At 44.2% G+C, this 24627-nt stretch overlaps 1 long non-coding RNA gene across 1 annotated transcript; it reads left to right on the forward strand.

The window, feature by feature from the left end:
• The first annotated feature begins 2205 nt into the window (after positions 1-2205).
• Positions 2206-20749, forward strand: LOC310698407. The gene is made up of 3 exons (XR_014521508.1): positions 2206-2313; positions 5159-5263; positions 20226-20749. It is a non-coding gene; the product is annotated as an uncharacterized lncRNA (long non-coding RNA).
• Positions 20750-24627: the final 3878 nt, after the last annotated feature.

Below are 24627 nucleotides of genomic sequence, written 5' to 3' on the forward strand. Positions count from 1 at the left end.
ATGGAGCCTTATGAGAAGCCTGTATTGGCGCCCTCAAGTGTCTCTTCTTAATTGTGCACCACCTCAGGTCCGCCCTCCCCGTGCAGAGAAAGTGCTGTCACAGCTCTAAAATACCGCACTGCGGCAAAGCAAGCAAGGCGCCTGGCTCTCAGAAGCTGACCATGCTTTGGAAAGAAGATGGGAAGGTAGTTTGAGGAGGGCTCTGGCAGTATACTAGAACCCTTCTCCAACCACCTTCCCAAAGTCGGGAAGGCGGTTCTCCACCTTGCTTGGGCCCCTGGTTCTGGAGGTATCTTATTTTACACCTTTCCCCCCCAATACTGGATCCTCTTCCACATTCAGCTGAGAGGTGCCTTAGATTTTGTCCCCGAACATCCTCCCTGGGAAAACCAATGAGGGAGATATCTTTGCAGCAAATTAAAGAATGGAGCGACAATTCATAAGTGAAATTATAAACACCTCCCCACTGTCATTTGCTTCTATTCTTGTCACAGCAACTAGCACATGCTTAATAAGGCTGAGGAAAAGGATTATGCACAAAAAGACCCACCCTTAATGTTGATTCTGCTGCATTAGCAGCACTGAAGGGTCCTCTGGGGCACAAGCCAGGGCAGTCCTGGGCTGCCCAGATGACAATACCCCACCCCTGGCTGTGCTGATGTAGTCCAAAGAAAGCAAACTATATATTTGGCACAACGTGCCAGCCAACTGCCTTAAGGACTCCACTACAGACTTGTTTAGAGTTTACACCTTAGCCTTTTCTTCTCCAGAACATATCCCACAAACAGCTGGCATGGGCATATCTGGTGGAGGGGCAGCGCCCGCCCCAAAATAAAGCAAAAAACAACATGAGCACTTAACTAACTGACCAATTGTGTCACAAATATCTCAGTTCTTCTCCCCCAACATCAATCCTGCCCCCTTAAAATAAATTTTGGCTACACCTATGGTAGCTGGTAAGGATTTTTCCATCTTCAAATACCTCTTCTACATAATACACAGTTGATCGGTTAAATTCAGATAAGGCTCTCCTGAGCTAACAAAACAAAAGCACTTTAAAGCCAAAAGTTGAAGGGCAACTTCATGTCTCAGAAACCACCATTAGAAGAAACACAATTAAGTGCAAAGGTTCAATTCTATCGTTTTGTAGAAGGAAGTATTTGGGCAATTCTAGGGTCCCACCACTAGATGTACATTTGGGTTTCTTTTAAGACTGAAGAAGCTTTGCACTATGTAAAAATAAAAGCAGCATAAATTGGACTGGAGTGTTAAGTACCTCAGGAGGAATATATCCTATAAAAAAGTAGGCCCAACAGACAATGTATTATATAATATATGAGGTTCAAATACTTCAAAAGGCATGGAGAGTGACAGTCTAAAATGAACATTCTACATAAACATAGGTTAGAAATGAAAAGGGCTGTAACTAGGATGTGGCCATGTCTGGTTTTCAACAACGTCATATGTCACCAGCTAAAACTTGTGGTTTACTGAGATAATATGATGTGTGAAATAATGATTGAAGTATGTAGAGAGGAACGAGGTAATGGTCCTGCCCAACTGCAACTGCTTAGGGCTCTAAAAGGAATACATTTTTATTTATCTTTAGCATATTGAGAAAACTGTGATTCTATACTGTACATTTTTTAAAATTAACACATTTAAAGCACATTTAGTAGCCGAGATATCAAAGGTAAGCTGAGATATTATTCCCTAAAAAATTAACTCTATTACTAAAAATGAAAAAAGCCAATTCTGTGATGAGGGAAACATAGAAACAAACAGAAACACACACACACACACACACAGAGAGAGAGAGAGAGAGAGAGAGAGAGAGAGAGAGAGAAGGGATGAAGGGAAGAAAGAGGCTTACACAACAGGACAAGGCTTATTTCTATTTTTTTGAACTCTAAAGTAAACTGACCCCAGCTTATTTTTCCATGGGTCTCAAAGCGTAAAAGCTGCCTTTGCGTAAGGTTTACAAGCTTCCGGCTTTCCGGGGGAGGACATTGCTATGGCAGCAGCCCATAGCTCTTGCGTCAATGCTCCAAAAGCCACACAAAATGGAGGGACGTTACATAAAATTGCGCCCTGTGAGAAGCCTGTATTGGCGCCCTCAAGTGGATTTTCTTAATTGTGCACTACATCACGTCCGCCCACTCTCTACAAAGAAAATGTTGTCACCGCTCTAAAATGCTGCACTGCGGCAGAGCAAGGCGCCTGGCTTTCTGAAGCTTACCATGCCTTGGAAAGGAAATCGGAGGGCTCTGGGATGCTGCCAGAGCCCTCACACAACCGCCTTCCCAAAGTCGGGTAAGCAGTTCTCTACTTTGCTGGGTCCCCTGTTCTTGAGATTTTTGTTTTTTCCCTTTTTTCCCCTGTACAGGATCCTCCTCCACATTCTGCTGAGAGAGGCCTCAGATTTTTGTGCCACAGCATCCTGCCCTGACAAAACCAATAACCTACATATCCTTGTAGAAAAATAAAGATTGGAGCTGTAGTTCATAAGTGAACACCTCTCCCCTACCATTTGTTTATGTTCATGTCACACTAGCTAGCAGGTGGGTAATAAGACTGAGGCAAAAGTTTATGCACAAGAAGGGGCCACCCACTCTCAGCAGCCAGAAGTATCATAGCCAGACACTGGAGAGACCTGTCAGGAGTAAGCATAGACCCATGGTATCAAATAGTATGGGAAACAGCCTTATTAGAAAAACTAACCAACAAATTGAAACTGACACAGGGACAGATAGAAGAAGACGCTTTCACCCCGGTATGGTTACCTTTTATCACATACACAGTCCAACAAGAACCCACCAACAGCATACAAATCAATCTGGCTAACATGATCCAAACACACACACACGAAAACAAGTTTCACTACAGCCAAATAAAGACAACCAACCACACCTTAGGCCACACCAAACCTCTCTCACCACCAAAGAAATACAAGTGAATAGTAAAGAGAATCCACAAAAGTGACCCTGACACAAAACCCCACCTATACACTAAGTAGAATAGAAGCATTGCCACCCCACCCCACCCCACTCACCATTCCCCCCTCCACCTCTCTCCCTTCTTTTCTTCCTATTGTAACACTAATGTCTCAATAAATGAAACTGATCTGTAGAAAATGTAACTTGAAAAAAGAGACATTGCACATTCTTTTGTAAAGCAAGAAAACTTTAATAAAAACATGTTTTTAAAAAAGAATGAGCTACCCTTAATGTTGGTTCTGTTGCATTAGCAGCACAGAAGGGATCTCTTTGTGGCACAAGCCTGGCCAATCCTGGGCTGTCCATACGACAAGACCCCACCCCTGCCTGCACTGATGTACCCAAAGAAAGCAGAGCTATATGTTTGGCACCAACTTGTCTGCAGGCGTTGCCTGAACTAGGCATTTGTTGTTGTTGTTGTTTAGTCATTTAGTCATGTCCGACTCTTTGTGACCCCATGGACCAGAGCACGCCAGGCACTCCTGTCTTCCACTGCCTCCCACAGTTTGGTAAAACTCATGCTGGTAGCTTCGAGAACACTGTCAAACCATCTCATCCTCTGTCATCCCCTTCTCCTTGTGCCCTCCAGCTTTCCCAACATCAGGGTCTTTTCCAGGAAGTCTTCTCTTCTCATGAGGTGGCCAAAGTATTGGAGCCTCAGCTTCAGGATCTGTCCTTCCAGTGAGCACTCAGGGCTGATTTCCTTAAGAATGGATAGGTTTGATCTTCTTGCAGCCCATGGGACTCTCAAGAGTCTCCTCCAGCACCATAATTCAAAAGCATCAATTCTTCGGCGATCAGCCTTCTTTATGGTCCAGCTCTCACTTCCATAGATCACTACAGGGAAAACCATAGCTTTAACTATACGGACCTTTATTGGCAAAGTGATTCATACAAGGCTCAATACAACTACCTTAGGACTCCACTCCGGACTTGTGTAGGGTTTACTCCTTAGCCTTTTCTTCTCTTTAAGATATACCACAAGGCAGTGGGTCCATATTGTTCTGTCTTCTGCACAAATTCCCTCTACATGATAAACAATAGGGTTGCGATAAGTCCAGTTTTTCCGGATGTTGAAGGGCAATTTCATTTCTCATAAACCATCATTAGAAGAACCACATTTAAGCACAGAGATTGCATCATATGCTTTTGTACTAGGTTCTATGCTTATTTTTATTTTTCAGCTCTGAAGTAAATGACCCTGGGTTCTTGTAAACTGGGAGCAGCTTCCAAGCTAAAAATCTGCCATTGCATAAGGTTTCATTGCCAGAGCTCTGGCAGCATCCCTGAGCAATAACTTACTAGGCTTTCAGCTTTCAGAAGGGGGGGGGGGCAGGGCTCTGGCAACAGTACTCCAAAAGCCACACAAAATGGAAGGACCTTGTAATGTTTTATAAAATGGATCCCTGTGAGAAACCTATATAGGCACCCTGAAGGGTATCTTCTTAACTGAGCGCGACTTCAGCTTGGCGGTGACTTGTGCAGAGAAACTGTCAGACTGAGTGCGACTTCAGCTTGGCGGTGACTTGTGCAGAGAAACTGTCAGCACAGTGCGGAAAAGGAAGGCGCCAGGCTTTGGGAACCCTACCATGTTTTCGGAAGGAGATGGGAATGCTCTGGCTTCCCACCGCCTTCCCTAAATCCGGTATGAAGACCTCCACCTTCCTGGGGCCCCCTGTTCTGGTGGTATGACACCCCCCCCCCATATACAGGATCTTTGTCCACATTCAGCTGACAGGGGCCTCAGATTCTGCCCCTCTCGCATCCTGCCCTGACAAAACCAATGACGCACATCTGTTTGCAGCATAATAAAGGGTGGAGTTCATTAGTGATGCTGCAGACACCTCCGCCCTTGCCACTCGCTTCTGTTCTTGTCATGCTGGCTAACAGATGCATAATAAGGCTGAGGTAAAGGGATATGGACAAAAAGACCCACACTTAATGTTGGTTTCTGTTGCATTAGCAGCACTAAGGTGATCTGGACAGTTCTGTTAGTGTGGATGTGGTCCAATGGAAAGCAGAGCTATATGATTGGCACGAAATTGGCTGAAGATGTTGCCTGAAGTAAGCCTGAAGGGAAATGTACAAGGCGCCATCCAATCACTTTAGGGACCCCAGTCTGGTCTTGTGTAGGGTTTATTCCTTAACCTTTTCTTTTCCAGAAGCAGTCCCACAAGGCAGATGCCATAGGCAAAACCAAGGAAGTACAAGGGGACAGCTGCCGCCCTACATCAGCCGAACTAATTGAGCAATTACATCACAGATAGGTCAGTTCCCCGCCCCCAGCATAAACACTAGCTACGCCCGTGGCAGCGGGTAAGGATTGATGCATCCTCACAAACCCCCTTACATGAGAGGTTAACTTTGAATAACGTGAGATAAAGGAGTGGCTCTCATGAGGTAGCAAAACAGGAGGCCTTAAAGCTGACAGCTGAAGGGCAACTTCATTTTTCAGAAACCACCATTAGAAGAAACACAATTAAGCCCAGAGGTTCAGTCATCATCTTTTGTACCAGGCTCTATGCAATTCTGGGTTCTGGGTTCCACCACTAGAGATGCAGCTGGGATTTTTTAAGGACTGAAATAGCATAGCGCTATTAGAACTGAAAACAGAAATAATGGACAACAAACAGGCTTAAGGACCTCAGGAGGAATATGTCCTATAACGGGAGCAGGTCCTACAGGCAATGTATTATACAACATATAGGGTTTTATTCTACTTGGAAAGACATGGTGATTGACCGGCTGAAATGAGTATCCCATAGAGATATAGGTCAGAAATTAAAAGGGCTGCAAGTAGGGCTGGGCCATCATGATATAGTATGTCACCAGTGAAACATTGCTCTATGCTAAGGTTACCAGACGTCCCCGTTTCCTGGGGACAGTCTCCAGATTTACAAATCAATCCCCTGACAAAATCCATCTATTTAGTAGGAAGTTTAAAAGTATCCCTGGATTCATTGAAAAAAATCTGGTAACCTTACTCTATGCTGATATAACACGGTGTCAGAAAAAAAGATTAAAGTATTGGAGGTAAAGGGAATGAACTTTTGCCAACTACTTCTGTGCAGAGGTCTAAACCAGATTATTATTGACTTACATTTAACATCTTGTTAAAACTGTGATTCTGAAGTACAGATAATTTTTAAATTAGCACATTTTCTCTAAAATTCAAGCTGTAGAATTAATTAGTACCACAGATATCAAAGGAAAGCCGAGATGGTTCCCACAAATTTAATTCTATTACTAAACATGAAAAAAACCAATTCTGTGACATGAGAGAAAAACAAACAAATACAAAGAAAGAAAGAAACACAAAGAATGGAAGAAAGAGGCTTAAACAAAAAAATGAAGCCTTGTTTCTTTTCTTTCAGCTCTGAAGTAAATGACCCAGGTTTCTTTTCAAAAGAACTAGGAGCAGCTTCCAAGGCAAAAAGCTGCCTTTGCATAAGGTTTAAGTGTCAGGGCTCTGGAAGAATTCCAGAGCCCTTCCCTCCTTCCCAATGCTGAACAATAACTTACTAGGCTTTCAGCTTTCAGAAGGGGGGGCAGGGCAGGGTTCTGGCAACAGTGCTCCAAAAGCCACACAAAATGGAAGGACCTTGTAATGTTTCATAAAATGGATCCCTGTGAGAAGCCTATATAGGCACCCTGAAGTGTATCTTCTTAACTGAGCACCACTTCAGCTTGGCAGCGACTTGTGCAGAGAAACTGCCAGCACAGTGCGGAAAAGGAAGGCGCCAGGCTTTGGGAACCTTATCATGTTTTTGGAAGCAGATAGGAGGGCTCTGGCTTCCCACCGCCTTCCCTAAATCCGGTATGAAGACCTCCACCTTCCTGGGGCCCCCTGTTCTGGTAGTTTCACACTCCCCCCCCCCATATACAGGATCTTTGTCCACATTCAGCTGACAGGGGCCTCAGATTCTTCCCCCCCCCAACATCCTGCCCTGACAAAACCAATGACTCACATATGTTTGCAGCAAAATAAAGGGTGGCGTCTAGGTTCATTAGTGATGCTGCACCTCTCCCCCCTTGCCACTCACTTCTGTTCTTGTCGTGCTGGCTAACAGATGCATAATAAGGCTGAGGTAAAGGGATATGCACAACAAAGACCCACACTTAATGTTGGTTTCTGTTGCATTAGCAGCACTAAAGGATTCTGGACAGTTCTGGTTGTGTGGTTGTGGTCCAAAGGATAGCAGAGCTATATGATTGGCACCAAATTGGCTGCAGATGTTGCCTGAAGTAGGCGTGAAGGGAAATGTACAAGGCACCATCCAATCACCTTATGGATCCTAGTCTGGTCTTGTGTAGGGTTTACTCCTTAACCTTTTCTTTTCCAGAAGCAATCCCAAAAGCAGATGCCATAGGCAAAACCAAGGAAGTGCAGGGGGACAGCTGCCCACCTATATCAATCAAATAAAAATATATATGCCGGACTAACTGAGCAATTACATCACAGATAGGTCGGTTTTGCCGCCCCCCCCCCCAGCATAAACCCTAGCTATGCCCATGGCAGCAGGTAAGGATTGATGTAGCTGCACAAACCCCCTCTACACAAGAGGTTAACTGAGGTAAGGCAATGGCTCACTTGAGGTAGCAAAACAGGAGCCCTTAAAGCCGACAGCTGAAGGGCAAATTCATTTCTCAGAAACCACCATTAGAAGAAACACAATTAAGCCCAGAGGTTCAATCATACCCTTTTGTTCCAGGCTTTATGAAATTCTGAGAACTACCACTAGAGATGCAGCTGGTATTCTTTAAGGACAGAAATAGCACAGTGGTATTAAAACTTAGAAGAGAAATAATGAACAAACAGCATTAAGTACCTCAGGAAGAATATACCCTACAAGTGGAGCAGGTCATGTGGGCCATCTATTATATCATATATGAGGTTCAGCTACTTGAACAGACATGTATATTGACCAGTTGAAATGAGCATCCTACGTAAATGAAATGAATTGAAATGAAATGGTCAGAAATGAAAAGGCTGAAATTAGGGCTGGGCTATAACTGTTTTTCAACATTGTGATATCTTACCAGCTAAATATCATGGTATACTGGGGTAAAATGATATCTGAAATATGGATGTAAGTAAGTAGAGGCATACCAGGTAATATACTGCAAAGTGCTACTCCTTAAGCATCTAAAACAGACGATTTTTTACTTACCTTTGTTACAACTGTTATTTTATATTAGAGATTATTTTTATATTAGCACATTTTCTCAAAGATTAAAGCTGTATAAGTAATTAGAAGCATAGATATCAAAGGTAAGGTGAGAGATAGTTCCCTAAAAATTTAATTATTTTACTAAGCATTAAAAAAAGGAATACTCTGACAAAAGGAGACACAGAAACACTAATACACACAGACAAGAGGAGAAGGGAAGAAAAAGGCTCAAACACCAGGGGAAGGTTTATTTTAATATATTTTTTCAGCTCTGAAGAAAATGACCTCAGTTTATTTGTTCACAGGACTCCATGCGGCTTCCAAGCTGAAAAGCTGCCTTTGCATATGTTTTCCCAGAGCCCCCCCCCCCTTCCAAAAACTGGGCAAGCACTTACCGGGGGTGTACTCAGGATTTATGTAAGGTGGGCAGGCTTCATGTTAGGTGGGAAAGGACCTCCATTAGTTAAGGGGGATTGTATTGTTTGGGGAGGGGAATTGTCCCCTACCCCTTCCCCGGACCATGACACTAAGTACTGTAAGCTTCCAGCTTTTGGGTGGGGGGTGGCATTGCTCTGGCACCCCCTGAGAGGCCTCGCGTGCCCCAAAAGCTACACAAAATGGACATGCTTTGTAATGTTTCATAAAATTGCGCCCTGTGAGAAGCCTGTTTTGCCGCCCTGAAGGGCATCTCTTTAATTGTACACCACCTCAGTTAGGCATGCATTGTGCAGAGAAACTGCTGCCATGCTGTCAAATATTGCACTGCGGCAGAGCAAGGCGCCTGGCTTTCTGAAGCTTACCATGCCTTAGGAAGGAAATGGGAGGGCTCTGGGGTGCAGCCAGAGCCCTTACATAACCGCCTTCCCAAAGCCTGGTAAGCAATTATCTGCTTTGCTGGGTCCCCTGTTCTTGAGGTTTTTGGTTTTTTGCCTCCCCCCCCCCCCGGATCCTCCTCTACATTCTGAGAAGGGTCTCAGATTTTGTGCCACAGCATCCTGCCCTAATGAAACCAATGCAGTGGCAGAGCATATGTCTGTGCTGCCCAGGGTGGGCACTCTCCCAAGGGGGGGCGGGGCATGGAGGGAGCTGCACACCCCCACCAATCCCGCTTTCTTCCTCTCCCCTACACTTCCCCCTCCGTTATTTACTCACCTGCCTCCTTCCTGTCCTCTCCCCTGCCTGCCAGCCTGCGAGCGTCCTGGGAGGTTTCACAGGCAGGCAGGCGGGCAGGGGAGAGCACGGGATGGAGGCAGGCGAGTAAATAACGGAGAGGGAAGGGAAGAGGAAGGAAGCGGGATCAGTGGGTGCACGCAATGCCAGCAGCATCCGACGGGGTTGCACGAGATGCCCGGCATGAGCGCCACTGCAAAGATCCTCAAGGGTGTGTTTTTTTGTCACACACCCCAGCGATGGCACCTGGGACGAACCCCGCCCCCACCTTCATCCACCAGTGAACCAATTATGCACATATTATTTGCAGTAGAATAAAGAGTGGGTCCACATTTCATAAGTGAAGCTGCAGACACCTCCCCTCTGCCATTTGCTTCTGTTCATGTCACGCTAGCTAGCAGATGCATAATAAGGCAATGGGATATGCACAAGAAAGAACCACCCTTAATGTTGGTTCTGTTGTATTAGCAGCACTGAAGGGACCTCTCTGGGGCACAAGCCTGGGCAGTCCTGGGCTGCCCAGATGGCAAGCACCCCCCCCTTTTCCCCATTTTGGCTGAGGTGATGCAGTCCAAAGAAGGCAGAGCTATATGTTTGGCACCAGCTTGGCTGCAAGAGTTGCCTAAGGTGGTGTACAAGACCTCACTCTGGAGTTGTGTTGGATTTATTCCTTGGCCTTTTCAGCTCCTGAAGATATCCCACAAAGCTGCTGACATGGGTTTGGCCTAGGGGGCTGGGGCTGGGAAGGCAGTTGCTGTCCTCCTAACACAGTACATAAATAAAACTTTGCTAACTGGCCAATCACATTGCAGATAGCTCAGTTCTGCCCCCCAAACATATATCATGCCCCCCTAACTTCAATCCCGGCTATACCCATGGCAACTGGGTATAGTGGACTCTCCCATCTGCACAAGCAAATAAATAGTTGTCAGTTAAAGTGACATAATGGGGTGGCTTCCTGAGGTAAAAAAACAGAAGGCTTTAAAATCCAAAAGCCAAAGGGCGACTTAATTTCTCAGAAACAATCATTACAGGAACCACAATTAAGTGCAGAGGTTCAACCATACCTTTTTGTACATGGAAGTGTTTATGCCAGAGGTTTTCAACCTTTCTGAGACCACGGCTGCCTTGACCAACTACATTCTTTCTGAGACACCCCTTTGGGGCTCAGGGGCCCGGTTATGTCACCCCTTGCCTGCAGAGCTGGCAACCTTTTTTTGAACATCTCCCTTGTGGAGTATTCCCTCAGCCTCCTCTCACCTCACATCTCCTTGGGAGTCCTCTGGGTAGCCACTGCTGCTGCCTCTGGTCTCTGAGCGCCCTCATCCCACCCCAAAGAGTGGTGCCTCTTCACACCTTTCCACAGGGGCCTGGGCAGAGGATGTTCCCAGTCTTAGTGGCCTGATGGAGACTGCCCAAAGGTGAATGTGAGGCAAGCACCTTACCTTGGAAGGCAACAGTGCCAGTAGCAAGCCTGCTACAACAAACAGCTGTGCAAGCCTTTGAGAGAAAGAGATGCAAGAGGGCATCAGAGGAGAGAGGGAATGAAAGAGGGAAGAGGCCAGTGTCTATCACTAACCATCATTCAAGGCACCCCAGGGTGCCACAGCACACTGGTTGAAAACCACTGGTTCATGCAATTCTAGGATTGGACCACTAAAAGAGCATATGAGATTTTTTTAAAGGACTGAAATAGCATAGCACTATTAATCATGAGAACAGGAATAATGAACAAGAAACAGTGTTTACTACCTCAGGAGGAATATACCCTACAATGGGAGCAGGTCCTATGGCAACTATTATATCATTTATAAGGTTTGGCTACTTGAAAGCTATGGAGATTAACAGACTAAAATAAGCATCCTACATAAACATAGGTTAGAAAAGAAAAGGGCTGCAAGTAGGCTATGGGTGGTTTTCAAAATCGTGATATGTCACCAGGTAAACATTACAGTTTACCAAGATGACTCAGTGTCTGAAATAATGATGAAACTACGTAGAGGGGAACAAGGCATATGTCGTGCCATCTGCTACTGCTTAGGGGTCTAAATTTTTACTTACCTTTAATATATTATTACAACTGTGATTCTATAGTACAGATAATTTTGACATTCATACATTTCCTCTAAAAATAAAGCTGTAGAAGTAATTAGTAGCATAGATATAAAATGAAAGGTGAGATTGTTCCCACAAATTTAATTGTACAGTATTACTAAACATGAAACGCCCATCATGTGACATGAAGGAGACCCCCCCCCCACAAACACATACACATAAAGAAGGGGAGAAGAGAAGAAAGAGACTTAAACAAAAGAGGAGACTTCCCCACCCCTAAGCTCTGAAGTACGTGACCCAAGTTTCTTTTAAACAGAACTAGGAGCGGCTTCCAAGCTGAAAAGCTGCCTTTGCATAATGTTTATGTGTCAGGGCTCTGGCAGCATCCCAGAGCCCTTCCCTCCTTTCCAAAGTTGGTCAAGTGCTTATATAACTTCCGGTATAAGGAAGGGGGTGCAGGGCTCTGGTAATCTCAGAGCCCTTGCACAGTATTCCAAAAGCCACACAAAATGGACGGACTTTGTAACGTTACATAAAATGGCTCCCTTTGAGAAGCCTGTATGGTGCCCTCAAGTGGATCTTCTTCATTGTGCACTACTTTAGCTAGGCACGCCCTGTGCAGAGAAACTGCCGTCACCGCTCTCAAATACCGCACTGCGGCAGAGCAAAGCGCCTCGCTTGGGGAAGCTTACTATGCCTTGGGAAGGAAATGGGAGGGCTCTTGGATCCTCCACATTCAGCTCAGAGGGGCCTCAGATTTCTCCCTCCAGATTTCTCCCTCCAGCATCTGCCCTGGCAAAACCAATGAGTCACATATCCTTGCAGTAGAATAAATAGTGGAGCCATGGTTCATAAATGAAGCTGCATACACCTCACCCCTGCCGCTTGCTTCTGTTCTTGTCACATTAGGTAGTGAATCAGAGTAAGGCTGAGGCAAAATGATTTTAGTTAATATTTTAGTTGCAGTTCATTCATTTTCAGCTTTGTATTCTTGTTATAACAAAGTGTGTCGAGACATTCCATTTTTGTGTCCTTAACCTAGGATTAAGGTGCCATTTAGCCCCTACCTTTAATATCTCCATTTATAACACTGTGCCTAAGGGACCCCACTCTGGACTTCTGCAGGTTTTACTTGTTTGCTTCTCTTCTCCAGAAGCAATCCCACAATGCAGTGGGCACAGATGTAGCCAAAGGGGGCAGAGGAACAGTGCCCACCCAATCAAGGAAATAGAAATGGATACTTAACCAATGGACCAACCACATCACAGAATGCTCAGTGATGCCCCCACCCCATAAATCCAGCCCCACTAACATAAATCCTGGCTATGCCCATAGCAAGAGGTGGTGGTGATGGTTTTATACACCGCCCATCTGGCTGGGTTTCCCCAGCCACTCTGGACAGCTTACAACATATCTAAAATCATAATAAAAACATCCTTAAAAACTTCAAATGTTGCCTTCAAATGTCTTCCAAAAGTCAGATACTGTAGTTGTTTATTTCCTTGACATCTGAAGGGAGGGTGTTCCACAGGGAGGATGCCACTACTGAGAAAGCCCTCTGCCTGGTTCCCTGTAACCTCACTTCTCACAGTGAAGGAACCAGCATAAGACCCTTGAAGGAGGACTTTAATGTCCAGATTGACCGATGGGGATGAAGATGCTTCTTCAGGTATAATGGGCCGAGGCCTTTTAGGGCTTCATAGGTCAGCACCAACACTTTGAATTGTGCTCAGAAACATACTGAGAGCCAGTGAAGATCATTTAGGACCAGTGTTATATGGTCCTGACGGCCACTCCCAGTCACCAGTCTAGCTGCCACATTCTGGATTAATTGCAGTTTCCGAGTCACCTTCAAAGGTAGAGCGCATTGCAGTAGTCCAGGCAGGAGATAATCAGGGCATGCACCACTCTGGCGAGACAGTCTGTGGGCAGGTAGGGTCTCAGCCTGCGTACCAGATGGAGCTGGTAGACAGCTGCCCTGGACACAGAATTACCTTCGCCTCTATGGACAGCTGTGATTCCAAAATGACTCCCAGACTGCACACCTGGTCTTTCAGGGGCATAGTTACCCTGTTCAGGACTAGGGAGTCCCCCACCCCCACCCACCCCCTGTCCCCCAAAAACTACTTCTGTCTTGTCAGGATTCAACCTCAATCTGTTAGCCGCCATCCATCCTCCAATCGCCTTCAGGCACTCACACAGGACCTTCACTGCCCTCTATGTGAGGGGCATGTTGGTTAAAGTGAGATAAAGAAATGGCTCTCCTGAGTTAACAAAGCAGAAACCCTTACAATCTGAAAGGTGAAGGGTAGCTGCATTTATACAAAACCATCATTAGAAGAACCACAATAAAGTTCAGAGGTTGAAACGCACAACAGTATGTAAAAAAGAGAACGGAAATAATGGACTGGAAACAGCGTTAAGTACGGTAAATCAGGAGGAATATACCCTACAAGAAAAACAGGTCCTACTACAGACAATGTATTATATAATATATCAGGTTCTGTGACTTGAAAAGGCATGGAGATTGACCGGCTGAAATGAGCATCCCACATAAACAGAGGTTAGAAATGAAAAGGGCTGAAACGAGGGCTGGGCTCTGTCTGGTTTACAACATTGTGATATGTCAGCAGCTAAACATCGCGGTATACCAAGAGAACACGATGTCTGAAATAAGGACGGAACTGTGTAGAGGCGAACGGGGTTATACACTGTCAACTGCTTCTGCTGAGTCTAAAACGAACTTACCTTTAACGTATTGTTTCAAGTGTGATTCTACAGTACAGATAATTTTTAAATTAGCACATTTTATGTAGAACTAATTTGTAGCATAGATATCAGAGGTAAGGTGAGAGATTGTTCCCTAAAAATTTCATTTTATTACATGAAAAAAGACAGTTATGTGGCAAGAAGGGGACACAGAAGCACACAGAGACAAACAAGCACACAGAGACAAACAAACACACATGGAAAGGGGAAAAGGGAAGAGAGTGGTTTAAACAACAGAGCTTCATTTATTTGTATTTTTAAAAATTCAGAAGTAAATGACCCCGGTATATATTGTTTCACGGGACTCAGAGCGGCTTAAAAGCTGAAAAAGCTGCCTTTGCAAAAGGTTTCCAAGTCAGGGCTCTGGCAGCAACCCCTCCCTCCTTTCCAAAGTTGGCCAAGCACTTACTAGGCTTCCAGCTTTCAGAAGGGGGGGAGGGGCAAGGCTCCAGCACCATCCCATAGCCCTCGCAGCGCGCTCCAAAAGCCACACAAAATGGACGGCTTTATAATGTTTCATAAAATGGTGGCCTACGACTAAACGAATAAACAACAACAACAAATGAGAAGCCTTATTGGCGCCCTCAAGTGGATCTTCTTAATTGTGCACCACTTCAGCTAGGCACGCCCTGTGCAGTTCTCTGACATCACAGGCACTGCTCTCAATCCGGCACTGAGGCAGAGCCAGGCACCTGGCTCTGCAAAGGATGCTCCTGGGCTCTAGCAGGTTTGTAGAACTTTTCTGTCCTTCACAAAGCTGTGCAAGCACTTAACATGCATTGGGAAGGTGATGGTAGGGCTCTGGAATGCTGCCAGAGCCTTCCTGCTGGTTTCTTGTTTTACACCTTTTCCCTCCCATATGCAGGATCCTCTTTCACATTCAGCTGAAATAGTTCATAAGTGAAGCTGCATACACCTTCCCTCTGCCACTTGCTTTTGTTCTTGTCACACTACCTAGTAGATGCATAATAAGACTGAGGCAAAAGGATATGCACAAGAAAGACCCACCCTTAATGTTGGTTCTGCTGCATTAGCAGCACTGAAATGACCACTCTGGGGCACAAGCCAAGCCTGGACAGTCCCTCTTGGTCCTGCTGATGTGGTTGAAAGGAACCCAGAGCTATACATTTGGCAACAGCTTGGCTGCAAAAGTTTCCCAAAGGAGGCGTGCAAAGTGCCATCCAACCACCTTAAGGACTCTGCTCCAGACTTGTGTAGGGTTTACTCCTTGGCCTTTTATTCTCCTTAAGATAACCCACAAAACATAAGGCATGGGCAGAGCCAAGTTGGTGTGGGGGGCTGGAGGGCAGCTGCTCCCCCCAGAATTAAGACTAATTTACCAATCGCATCCCAGAAAGCTTGGTTTTGTCCCCCTAACATCAATCCTGCCCCCGCATATGAATCCTGCCCGTGCCCATGGCAGTGGGTAGGGATTGTGGTGTCTTCACAGCCCCTGTCTACATAAGTAACAGTTGTTGGTTAAAGTGAGACTAGGAAATGGCTCTCTTGAGGTTACAAAAAAAGCCCTTAAAAACGCACAACAAGGGCAACTACATTTCTCACAAACCACGATTAGAAGAACCCTATTCAGCGCAGAGGTTCAACCGTATTTTTGTACAAACAATTCTCTATGCAATTCTCTGGTTCCACCACTAGAGGCAAATTCATGATTTTTTTAGGTCTGAAAAAGCATAGCACTATGTAAAAATGAAAATAACAGGAAAGGACTGGACAGAATGTTAAGTACCCCAGGAATAATATACCCTATAAGAAAAGTAGGTCCTACAAGCAATGTATTATTTCATATATGAGGTTCTGCTTCTTGAAAAGGCATGGAGATTGACCAGCTGAAATGAGCACCCTACATGAACATAGCTCAGAAACGAAAAGGCTGCAACTAGGCATGGGCTATGTCTGCTTTTCAGCATTGTTATGTCAGCAGCTAAACATTGTGTTATATCAAGACAACACAATGTCTTAAATAAGAATGGAAGTAAGTAGCGGCAAATAAAGTAATATCCTGCCTACTAATACTTCTTGGGCATCTGAAATAGATTCTTTTTGACATACCTTTAACATTTTGTTACAACTCTGTATTGTAGAGATGATTTTATATTAGCACATTTTCTCTAAGATTAAAGTTGTGGTAGTGATTGATAGGATGGTAGCATAGATATCAAAGGTAAGGTGAGAGATTGTTGCCTAAAATTTTAATTTTGTTATTAAAGATGAAAAAATAAATTTATGTGACATGAGGGAGACAGAGAAACACACACACAAATACACACACACACACACACACACAGAAGGGGAGAAGGGAGGAATGATATTCAAACTGCAGGGCAAGGTTTCTTTCTTTCTTTTCAACTCTGTGAAGTAATGACCTCCACTTATTTTACCAAGGGACTAGGAGAGGCTTCCAAGCCAAAGAGCTGTGCTTGCATAAGGTTTATTTTTGGAAGGCGGTGTCAGGGCTTTGGCAGCCCCTCCCTCCTTCCAAAAGCTGAGCAAGCACTTACTAAGCTTCCAGCTTTCCTGAGCGGGAACAGAGGGGGAGCAAGGCTCGGAGGGGGAGCAGGGCTCTAGCACAGAGCCCTGCGCCCCTCTCCACAAGCGCACACCCTGGGCAGAGGAGCTTCAGGCAGCACTGTCAAGCCATTACCTCCACTGGATCTGAGCAAAGCTCCTGGCTCTTGGAAGGATGCTCCCAGGCTCTGGCAGGGTCCTAGAGCCCTTATTCCCTTTCCAAATCTGGACAAGCATTGAGAAGGCAATGGGAAAGCTCTGGGTTTGCTGTCAGAGCCCTCCTACAGCCACCCCAAAGTCAGGTGAGCAGTCCTCCACTTACTGGAACCACTGGTTCTGGAGGTTTCTGGTTTTATTCATTTTTTTCCCATATGCAGAATCCTCCACATTCAGGAGAAGGGCCTCCGATTTTGCCCCCCAGTGTCTTGCCCTGTTGAAACCAATGATGCACATATCCTTGCAGCAAAATAAAGAATGGAGTGACGGTTCAAAGCTGACACTGCATATCAGCTCCCCCTTAACATTTGCTTCTGTTCTTGTCACACTAGCTAGCAGATTTGTGATAATGCTGAGGCAAAGTGATATGCACAAGAAAGACCCACCCTTAATGTTGATTCTGCTGCATTAGCAGCACTGAAGGGACCTCTCTGGGGAACAAGCCTGGACAGTGTGTGTGGATTTCCATACAAAAAGACACACATGCCACACTAATGGGATCCAAAGGAAAGGAGATGTTCAGTTCACATCAATTTGGCTGCGGGAGTTGCCCAAAGGAGATTTTTAAGGTGCCATCCAACCGATTTAGGGATTACACTCCAGAATTGTGCAGGGCTTATTCTTTAGCCTTTTCATCTCCAGAACATATCCCACAAGGAAAAGGATACATTTTGTTCCATCTTCCCAAAAAACCCCTCTACATGACAGGAGAGACAGTTGTCGGTTCAAGTGAGATAATGAGATGGCTCTCCTGAGGTAACAAAACAAAAGCACTAAAAAACTGGCAGCTGAAGGGCAACCTCATTTCTCATAAGCCTTCATCAGAAGAACTACTATTAAGTGCAAAAATTCAAGCACTCCTTTTTGTACAAGGAAGTCTCTGCAGTTCTGGGGTTCCACCACTAGAGGTGTAGTCTGGAATTTTTAAGGACTCAAATAGCATAGCACTATGCAAAGATGAGAACAGTAATAGACAAGAAAAAGCATTAGGTACCTCAGGGAGAATATATCCTACAAGAAAAGCAGCTCCTACAGGCAATGTATGAGATCATATATGAGGTTCTGCTACTTGAAATGACATGGAGAATGGAAATGAGCATCCTACAAAAACATATGTCAGAAATGAAAAGGACTGAAACTAGGGCTGGGCTCTGTCTGGTTTTCAACATCGTGATATGTCGGCAGCTAAACATTGCGGTGTACCGAGATAACACGATGTCTGAAATAAGGACGGAACTGTGTAGAGGCGAATGAGGTTATGTCCTGCCAACTGCTACTGCTAAGGGGTCTGAAATGAACACATTTTTATTTTTAACATATTTTTACAACTGTGATTCTATAGTACAGGTAATTTTTAAATTAGCACATTTTCTCTAAATCAAAAGCTGTATTAATTAAAAGCTAATTAGTAATATAGATATCAAATGTAAGGTGAGAGATTGTTTCCTAAAAAATTAATTCTATTACTAAACATGAAAAATGTCAATTCTTTGATATGAAGGAGACACAGAAACACACACATAAAGAAGGGAGAAAGGGAAGAAAGATACTTAAAGAACAGGACAAGGTTTATTTTTATCAATTCTGAAGTAAATGAGCCCAGTTGATTTTTCCATGGACTTGGAGCGGCTGAAAGGGTTCCGGCTTTTGGAAGAGGAGACAGGGCTCTGACCATCCCAGAGCCTCCACGCCGTGCTCCAAAAGCCACACAAAATGGATGGCGATTGCAATCTTTCATAAAATGGTTCCCGCAAGAAGCCTGTATTGGCGCCCTCAAGTGGATCTTCTTAATTGTGCACTACGTCAGCTCAGCAGCGCCCTGTGTGGAGAAATTGCTGTTACCACTGTCAATCCGGAACTGCCGCTGCAGCTGAACTAGGCACCTGGCTCTGGGAAGGACACTCCCAGGTTCTGGTAAAGTCCTAGAGCCCTTCTACCCTTTTCAAAGCTGGGCAAGTGCTTACCAGGCTTTAGGAAAGAGATGGGAGGACTATGGGATGCTGCCAGAACCCTAGTGTTGCCTTCCCAAAGCCAGGTAAGCAGTCCTCCACCTTACAGGGGTGCAGGTTTTGGAGGTTTCTGATTTTATTCCTTCCCCCAAATCCTCCTCCACATTCAGCTGAGAGGGGCCTCCGATTTTGCCCCCCTGCATCCTGCCCTGACATAACCAATGATGTACATTTCTTTGTTTATGAGTGAAGCTGTATATATCTCCCCCCACTGCCACCTGCTTCTGTTCTTATCACACTAGCTAGCAGATGCATAATAAAGCTGAGACAAAGGGATATATACAAGAAAGACCCACCCTTAATGTTGGTTCTGCTGCATTAGCAGCAGCAAAGTCCCCTCTCTGGGGCACAAGCAAGGGCAATGTGCATGGCAGACCAAAGCTCCCCAGACAACAAGATTCTCCCACTAGGCAGCACTGATTTGGTCAAAAGTAAAGCAGAGGTGCATGGTTGACATCAGCTTGGCTGCAGGAGATGCCCCAAGGAGGCATTCAAGGTGCCATCCAACTGCCTAAGTGGCTCCACTCTGGACGTCTGTAGGGTTTGCTCCTTAGCCCTTTCCCCTGAAGATATCCCATAAGTCTTCATAAACTTATTTACTATATAAGTCGACAGTTTTCAATTAAAGTGAGATAAGGGGATGGATCTTTTTGCGGTAATGAAACAGATGCCTTTAAAAACCCGCAGCAGAAAGACAATTTAATTTCTCAGAAACCATCATTAGAAGAACCAGAATTAAACGCAGAGGTTCAATCATATCTATGCAATTCTGGGGACCCACCACTAGAGGTCATTCGGATTTTTATAGGACTGAAGTTGCATAGCAACATGTAAAAATGTAAACAGGAATAATGGACAGGAAACAGAGTTAAGTACCTCAGGAGAAATATAACCTATAAGAAAAGAAGGTTAGAAATGAAAAGGGCTTCAAGTAGCCTTTCATTCATTGGTAGAAGTGCAGTATTTAAATGAAGGAATTGATTGATTGATTGATTGATTGATTGACTGACTGACTGACTGACTGATTGATTGATTGACTGATTGATTGATTGATTGATTGATTGATGAATGAATGAGTGAACACTTCCAATGTTTGACAATGAACTGTCACCTGATTTTAATAATGCAGAAGCATAATGCTGATATGTGCCACCTGGCGACTCTTCCTCCTCCCTCCCCACCTCTGCCATCAGCTATGGAAGATACCCCCAAAATAACTGTATCTCTGCCTTCTGAGAACTGTAACCTCAAGAAATGGTGTCTATACTTTCTTTTTCTTTCCTCTCCATCCCTTTGTCCCCATCCTTCCGCAGGGCCTGCAAGATGGAGCTGTTCCGCCTGGCCTTCGGTCCTGGCCCAGTTTGACCCCCCTCTATGGGACCCTTTTATTGGCTCATGTGGGACCAACATGGATAGCTGGCCCTGATGAATACTTGAGGTTCCTGATCTGTATGGTTGTAATTCGTGGGCAGTCATTTAATTTTACCCTGATTCTAATTTTTAAGCTGTATTTTAATCAATTGTTCAATTGTGTTTTAATGTATTTGATATTTGATGTTAGCTGCCCTGAGTCCGGTCTTGGCTGGGGAGGGCGGGGTATAAATAAAAATTTCCTTCCTTCCTTCCTTCCTTATATGTACTGTGTCCTTTAAGAGTGCAAGTACCAAATGCAGGCAAGGAATGTGTTACTACTGAATCTTTGTATGGTGCTCTGAGACCCATTTTGGCTGAGGGGTTTAAATAAATAAATAAAGTGGGGCTTCTTTCAGAGTGGTCACACCTAAGACTGCACATTTTGAATTATATAGAAGCTCAGGAAGTTTTACCCAATGCAACAGAAGACAGAATCAAGGATTTAAGATGACCTTAACAGATTGGAGAACTGGTCCCAAACTAACAACATGAATTTCAATTGCAAAAAAATTAAGGTTCTACATTTAGGCAGGATGAACCAGATGCAGAAATATAATCTGAGGGACACCTGGCTTGCCGGTAATACATGCAGAAAGGACCTTGGGGTCTTAGAAGACCACAGCTTCACATGAGTCAACAGTGTGAAGCAGCAGCAAAACAAACAAACAAACAACCCTAATGCTATTGTAGGCTGCATCAACACAAGCATAGTGTCCCGTTCAAGAGAAGTAATAGCTCCACTTTATTCTGCAATGGTGAAACTCCACCTGGAATACTGTTTCCAGTTCTGGATACCACAATTTAACAAGGATATTGGTAAGCTGGAATGTGTGCTTAGGAGGGTGACCAGGATGATCAAGGGTCTGGAAACCAAGTCTTATGAGAACAGTTGAGGGAGCTGGGTATGTTTAGCCTGGAAAACAGACTGAGAGGAGATATGATAGCCATCTTCAAATATTTCAAAGGATGTCCCATGGATTATGGAGCAAACTTCCCCCCACCCCTGCTCCGGAGGATAGGACCCAGACAAAATAATTCAAGTTACAAGAAAAGAAATTCCAACAAAACATCATGAATAACTTTCTGGTTGAAATAACTGTTTGACAGTAGAATGAACTGCCTTGGGAAATGGTGAACTCTCCTTCCTTGGAGGTTTTTAAGCAGAGGTTGGTTGGCCATTTGTCATGTAAGCTTTAGCTGATATTCCTGAATTGCAGGGGGTTGGACTAGATGATCGTTGAGGTCTCTTCCAACTCCCCAATTCTATCATTCTCTGAAACAGGCTAGTTTAGCATTTGAACAGCTCTTCCTGCACTTGCTAGGCTGGGCTTAGTGCCGGAACAGGAAAAAGGAAACCAAGGATGGAAGAGTAGCTTGTGCAAGCCAGCCAGCCGGTTACAAGGATTCCAGAATATTCAAGAGCAAGTGAAGCAGGAGCTCAGCTTCATGGGCAATGGACACCCACAGGAATAAGCTTAAGGAGGGCCCTGATGGTGGCAACAGCAGCTCTGAGACTGCACAACGCACATAGGCCAAGCAGAGTTAGGTGGTGCAGATGCTCATTTCTTGCCTGTGTCCAGAGCTGGTAGTCAACATATTTGGGTACCTAAACAAGGGCAGGGCGGTGTATCTCTGCCAGGCCTGGTAAGATGCTGCCTATCTCCACATTATGTGGTAGGGTGTGGAGGTCAAGCTGGTCCTGAATCACTCCTTCACTGAGAATTGGTACTGGTCTGCCTGGAAGCACTCGGTGTCTGGCAGTTTGGGGTCATGGAGATCCTCAGTGTCGGTGACTCTTTTGCTCTCACTGGATGAGCTGAGATATGTTTTGGGGGCAGACTTGCTTTCCCTGTGGGTGTTGGACCTTCACTGACAGGAATTTCCTGGGCAGGAATTTCAAATACCTCAAAAGCCTGGAAGTTCTGGAGCAGATATAAAAAGGTCACTGATGCCGGCCTCCTGCTCATTGTCAGTGACTTGGGGCATCTCAAGAGACTCATACTGAACTGATACAGCCTGGTCACTGACCCCAGAGTCCAGTATCTGGCCCAGGAGCTCTCCTGCCTATGCCACCTTGGCCTTTGTTGCTGTCAAATCACAGATGAGGCTGTCTCTGTCATGCCTGAGCAGGCTGAGGCCTCTCAACTTGAAATTATGTGACTTCATCAGTAATGAAAGCATCAGGCACCTGACAATGGCTGCCTGGAGCTGAAACAACTCAGTCTGATGACTTGCCATAGGCTCAGCAATTGTAGTGACCATTATCTGTCCCAGAATCTCCCCTGTCTGCACCCCTTGACCTCAGATAATAATGTGTCAGATAATAATGATCAAGGCACTGCTTTCTCAGTCACACCTGAGGAGGCTGAGGACCCTTGACCTGATCTGCTTCAACATCAGTGACAAGGGCATTGGGGCGGCATCACCTCCAATAGATGGCTGGAGCTGAAGAAACATCAACTGGCTTTAAACAAGATGTCAAAGAAAAAGGTTTATCTGAAAAAGAATCGAAGTTTCAACAAGAAATATTGAATAATGATTTTAAAATTTTGTCTAAAATGTATAAATTACTGATTGAATAGCATTTGAAAGATGGGGAGGTAAAATAAGTTATGATTCATTGGGCAAAAGATTTTGGGTATAATATACAGATAAAACTGTGGAAAGAAGGTTTGAGATTTGCATTAAATGCATTAAAAGAAAATGTGATGAAGATGGTGTATAGATGGTATATCACACCAGTTAAGTTAGCAAAAAATGTATAAAGTGAGTAATAAGTGTTGGAAATGTAAAGAAAAAGAAGGATAATTTTATCATATGTGGTGGGAATGTAAAAAAGCTTTTGGGAGATGATATATAACGAATTGGAAAAAAAATTATGAAATATACTTTTATAAAGAAGCCAGAAGCATTTCTTTTGGGTATTGTTGGAAATGATATAAATAGAAAAGACTGTAAGCTTTTTTTATATGCGGTAACAGCAGCAAGAATATTACTGGCCCAAAAATGGAAACAAGAACCAACGTTAGAAGAATGGAGGATGAAATTAATGGACTACGCAGAATTAGACAAGTTAACAGGAAGGATCCGAAACCGGCGAGATCAGAGGTTCACCGAAGACTGGACTAAATTTATGGAGTATTTGAAAAACATTTGTGATGATCAAATTACGTTTGTAGGTTTACAAGAAGTTCTGTGAGGAGTAACTTAAGAAATATTGTAAAAATGGAAAGGGGGAGATGATTTGTTAAGAAATGTAAAGGCAATATTAAGTTAAGAATTGCAGGAGAAGTCATTAAGATGGAAGATTATCAGAGGTGTTGAAGGAAGTCCAAATAAGAATATGTATGTAAGAATTTGTGTGGTACGTCTTTAAAATTTTGTATATTAAAACTAATAAAAATATTAGATATATATAAAAAAAGAAGAAACTTCAACTGGCAAGCTCATTGATTTTGGCATCCACTGCTTGGTCCAGAGGCTCCAGGAGCTGCCAAAACACCACAAACAAGGTGCTGCTGTCCCTGTCATGCCTGAGGAGGCCGAAGACCTTCCTGGATGAGGGCATAACAGTCAATGATTGCATTACAGTACACAACTGCAACTTATGTGCATTTAACTCACGCAATTTCAACCATATGTGGTTGAAAGCTGTCTGGGTGAAATTCTCCTAGTTAAATACAAGCGAGGAATAGAGTGTAAAAGCTTTATCTACTGGATTGGGTTGCCAAGTGCAAAAAGAGCTTTTAATCTCTCTATGCTGTTTGGGGGTCAAGTCCCACTCAGAACACTGGTTCCAGAAGGCTAGGAGTGCTTGTGTAGGGATGGTTTGAGTATACACCTTTTTGCATATGTGTCATCCCTGGAATGCAACCCCTGCATAAGATGCAATTGTACTGTACAGTACTTGTTTTTGTTTTCTGTTTTTCCAGTAATTTTTTATTATTTTCCTTACACACTTCTTCAGAGAATACATTGATCAACATATAAACCTTTTTGCTCTGCCGAGCTAACAACTCCCCTCCTTCCCTTCAGCTGGTATCCCTTATCAAATCCAATAGTGCATTCTGACTCTTTACAGCTTATCAACATTGTAGGAGTTACTTCAGTCCTGCTAGTGTTTTAAATTTTTTACAGTTATCATTTACCATATTTTTTGCTCTATAAGACTCACTTTTTCCCTCCTAAAAAGTAAGGGGAAATGTGTGTGCGTCTTATGGAGCGAATGCAGGCTACACAGCTATCCCCAGAAGCCAGAACAGCAAGAGGGATTGCTGCTTTCACTGCACAGCAATCCCTCTT

This window comes from Podarcis liolepis, assembly GCF_965112155.1.
Source record: "Podarcis liolepis genome assembly, chromosome: Z".
Taxonomy (NCBI): domain Eukaryota; kingdom Metazoa; phylum Chordata; class Lepidosauria; order Squamata; family Lacertidae; genus Podarcis; species Podarcis liolepis.